General features: G+C 45.5%; 1 pseudogene; it reads left to right on the top strand.

Annotated features, from left to right (window-relative positions):
* The first annotated feature begins 2218 nt into the window (after positions 1–2218).
* On the top strand, positions 2219–3180 carry LOC124513156 (60S ribosomal protein L32-like; annotated as a pseudogene).
* The last annotated feature ends 1018 nt before the right edge of the window (positions 3181–4198 follow it).

Genomic DNA, 4198 nt, shown 5'->3' with positions numbered 1-4198 from the left:
TGTACTAGCCACGGGAAATACAGCAAATGACAAAAGGAATGTAACTCCTCTCCTGTCAAACTTATGTCTCAGACAACCTGGGAGAAGAAGGACAGCAAGTTGATCTCTTGGGATCCAAGGGTCAGCCCAGATGAAGTGAGAGGCTGTTGCTGTACCGATGCCTTTGTCTCATCAAGGGGACCTTCCCTGCATGGAGTAAGGGTCTAGCATCATGCATGGAAGGTGGGGACACTGTCAATGGGTGGTATTTTCTGCATGGCTCTTTCAGGCCAGTGCTTCTGAAACTTTTCTACTGAAGTACCATTAATGCCAGAGAAGATTGAATTTGTGTTTCTCAAGGGGCCTGTGGTTTTAGATCACTGCAAATGGGAGATTTCTCTGAAGCCCCGTATCTTATCTTAAAAATGTGTGTAAATTTTGTATTTTCTATCATGTTCATGCATTTGCTTTTATATAAAAATGCAGTTAAAATTACTTATCTCTGTACCACCTCACACCTGTCAGAATGGCTAAAATGAACAACTCAGGAAACAACAAGTGTTGGCAAGGATGCAGAGAAAAGGGAACACTTTTGCATTATTGGTGTGAATGCAAACTGGTGCAGCCGCTCTGGAAAACAGTGTGGAGGTTCCTCAAAAAATTAAAAATAGAACTACCTTATGACCCAGCAATTGCACTACTAAGTATTTACTTGAAGGATATGAAAATACCGATTTGAATGGGCCCAGGCACCCCAATGTTTATAAGCAGTATTATCAATGATAGCCATAGTATGGAAACAGCCCAAATGTCCATCAACTGATGAATGGACAAAGATGATGTGATACACACACACACACACACACACACACACACACACACAATGGAATATTCACTCAGCCATCAAAAAGAATGAAATCTTGCCATTTTCAACAATGTGGTTGGAAATAGAGTGTATTATGCTAAAGGAAATAAGTCAGAGAAAGACAACCATCATATGATTTCACTCATCCGTGGAATTTAAGAAACAAAGCAGATGAACATAGGGGAAGGAAAGGAAAAATAAGATAAAAATAGAGAGGCAGACAACCATAAGAGACTCTTAAATACAGAGAACAAAGGGTTCTGAGGGTTGCTGGAGGGGAAGTGGGGGGGATGGGCTAAATGGGTGATGAGCACTAAGGGGGGCACCTGTTGGGAGGAACGCTGGGTATTGTATGTAAGTGATGAATCACTGAGTTCTACTCCTGAAACCAACACTACACTGTATGTTAACTAACTTGAATTTAAACAAATAAACTCAAACAATTTACTTATCTCTGAATGAAATCAATGCTCTGGGAAAATGAACTATTTTTACTGCAGCTTCTTGTACTCCCTGACCCACTGCCCTGTACCTGGGGGTGAGAAGCATGCTTTTTAGGACATCAGACCCATGCACAGGCACCACATTCAGGGGTGCCATCCTGAAGCGAGTCTCTAACATGCTTGCATTGCCACACCCTTGATACCAAAACACTCCTCTGGGTTTGTCCTATGCTGTGCTGGCCACACACTCCTCCAGGCTGACCCATAGGATCATCCTTTCTCCTCTGGGTTCATCCTGGTTCCTCTAGCAGGATTTGGAGATAGAGTGCCTGTAACACTATTCCCCAAATGTCTAGGGACGGTGGCTCTAAACCTTTTTGCAGTCTCCTTCACAGGGAATGGGCAGGGCAGGGCAACAGAAGCATGAGATCCTGAGGTGGCTGGAAAACAACTAGTAACGTGGATACTTAAGGAACTAATTACCCAAAGGGCTAATGACTATCCTTGCGACTCCCTTGGTGGGCTTTAGCACTATGCCCCACCTTGCTTTACCTGACACAGCTGCTCCATCTATACAAGGAAACTAGGAACCCAGGCTGCCTGCTTATCTGATGAGGTAGAAACTGGGCGATCTGAAGTCCATCGTAGGTGTGTTGTGGATTCAGTATGCCAATGGTTTTTAAATTAAAAAAAAAAATGCAACCCGTTTATCTATATATCCATGCATTGATGAACTTTTATCCACTCAACATGTCTTTATAAAGAACCTACTATGCACCAGGCACCCTATGAGGTACTGGAGGTATAATGGTGACCAAGAAGGACACGGTCTGGCCCCTGTAGAACTTGCAAATGTGAAGCCCTCACATGCCACTTTCTCCTCTCTTCCTCGGCTACCTGCGGAGGTGGCAGCCAGCTCCTACTTGGCATCATGGCCACTCTCAGACCTCTGGTGAAGTCCAAGATTGTGCAACAGAGGGCCAAGAAGTTCATCTGGTGCCTTTCAGACTGATATGTCAAAATTCAGTGCAACCGGTGGAAACCCAGAGGCATTGACAACATGGTATGCAGAAGATTCAAGGGTCAGATCTTAATGCCCAACACTGGTTACAGGACCAATAAGAAAACAAAGCACAGGCTGTCCAGTGGCTTCCAGAAGTTCCTAGTTCACAATGTCAAGGAGGTTGAAGTGCTGCTGATGTGTGACAAATCTTACTGTACAGAGATTGCTCACAGTATCTCCTCCAAGAACCACAAAGCTACTGTAGAAAGAGCAGCCTAGCTGGCCATCAGAGCCACCAATCCCAACGCCAGCCTGCGCAGCAAAGAAATTGAAGAGACAGACAGCTTATGTGCATGTAATATTTGTGTTAATAAAACCATAAAACTACCAAAAAAAAAAAAACTTGCAAATGGGAAACAGATTTACATGAATAATCTCCAAGGAAGTAAATGAAAGAAACACAGATGGGGCAGGCCCAGGTCCTTCTGCCTTTGCTCCTGCTCTGGAATGTTCTGTCCAAAAGCATAGGTACACAAATAACAGGTTCTGGGCTAAGTCAGAGGTAATGGCGGGTTTACCATCTGAAGCTCCTCTTAGAAAGGTAAGAAACATAAAACAAAATCTCCATCCACGTCCCCTCACATGCCCAAGTGCTCTAGGACAATGCACCAAACCATGGTGTGTGAACACGCTTGAGAGGAGGACATTCAGAGTCTCACCAGATTCTCACTTCAGAGCTGTGACCCTAAGTGGCACATTGACATTAAGTCCTCCATTTCACAGATATAGAACCTGAGGCCTCAGAGAAGCGAAGCAGCCCGTTGAAACTCACCTGGCCAGGATGGGACCAAGATGGGGTGACTAAGGCGGTGGGGAAGAGTAGGGCCTAGGGCGTGACTCTTGCTTCATTTTCTTAAAGTTTATGTATTTTGAGAGTGAGAGAGAGAGGAGACAGACAATCCCAAGCAGGCTCCGTGCTATCAGCACAGAGCCTAGTGCAAGGCTTGAACTCATGACTCACAAGATCATGACCTGAGCCGAAATCAAGAGTCAGACACTCAACTGACTGAGCCACCCAGGTGCCCCATGATTCTTGCCTCTAATGAGCAGTGCTGGGTTGGAGGCCTCCAGTAACTTGCCAGACAGACCCCCCCCCCCCCCGCCCATGGTTCTGGAGACACTGGCCACTGCCCCTTATCTTTCCTCCCCATGACATGTGCAGATCTGATGGCTCTAATGCAGAAAATCTCTGGACTCTAGAACTCAGCTAAGAGTTGGTGGGACAATGAAAACATGGGCTTTGAAATACACCCAAACAACCCACAGCCCTGTCCTCTCCTCCCCAAAGATTGACCAATGACCCCTACACCAGTGACTGAATTGTTTCTAAGAAACCTTGTGTGGCTTTGGCTACTGACTGACAAAAGATTGTCACACTTTTCCACCCTTCACCTTTGGGGCATCTTCATCTAAACATGCACTGCCATTTAAAGGGGAATTCAACCAAATTTGGACTAAGTTTGGTTGTATAGCTAATCATGTTTAGAGTCACCTTCCTATGACATTAAGGCCTCCAGGAGAGTCACTGAAAAGCCTGTGAGGTCTGCTAATTCCATTGCGAGTAAGGAATGTGTTTATTCTTCCATGGGGCAAAGATCCCCCACTCAAAGTGACGCTGCCACATTGTGTAACCAGGAACATGGGTTGTTGCTGATGTAAACAAATGGCCAGGGGCAGACCTGCCAGGAGCCCAGTCTCCCTTTTCCCAGAGGTGTTTCTTATGAATGGTTGTACCCAGTGAAGCAATTTCCTGCCTTGTAAACTTCTGCCCAGCAAACCACATCTCCTATCTATCGCTGCCTGGCTCTGGGTCATAAAGCAATTCCCCAGACACCAATTTGCACCCGA

This window comes from Lynx rufus, unplaced genomic scaffold, assembly GCF_022079265.1.
Source record: "Lynx rufus isolate CCGP_SWC_20201006 ecotype Redwood Valley unplaced genomic scaffold, mLynRuf1.p SCAF_18, whole genome shotgun sequence".
In the NCBI taxonomy this organism is placed as follows: domain Eukaryota; kingdom Metazoa; phylum Chordata; class Mammalia; order Carnivora; family Felidae; genus Lynx; species Lynx rufus.
This window is presented reverse-complemented; position numbering and strand designations above follow the sequence as displayed.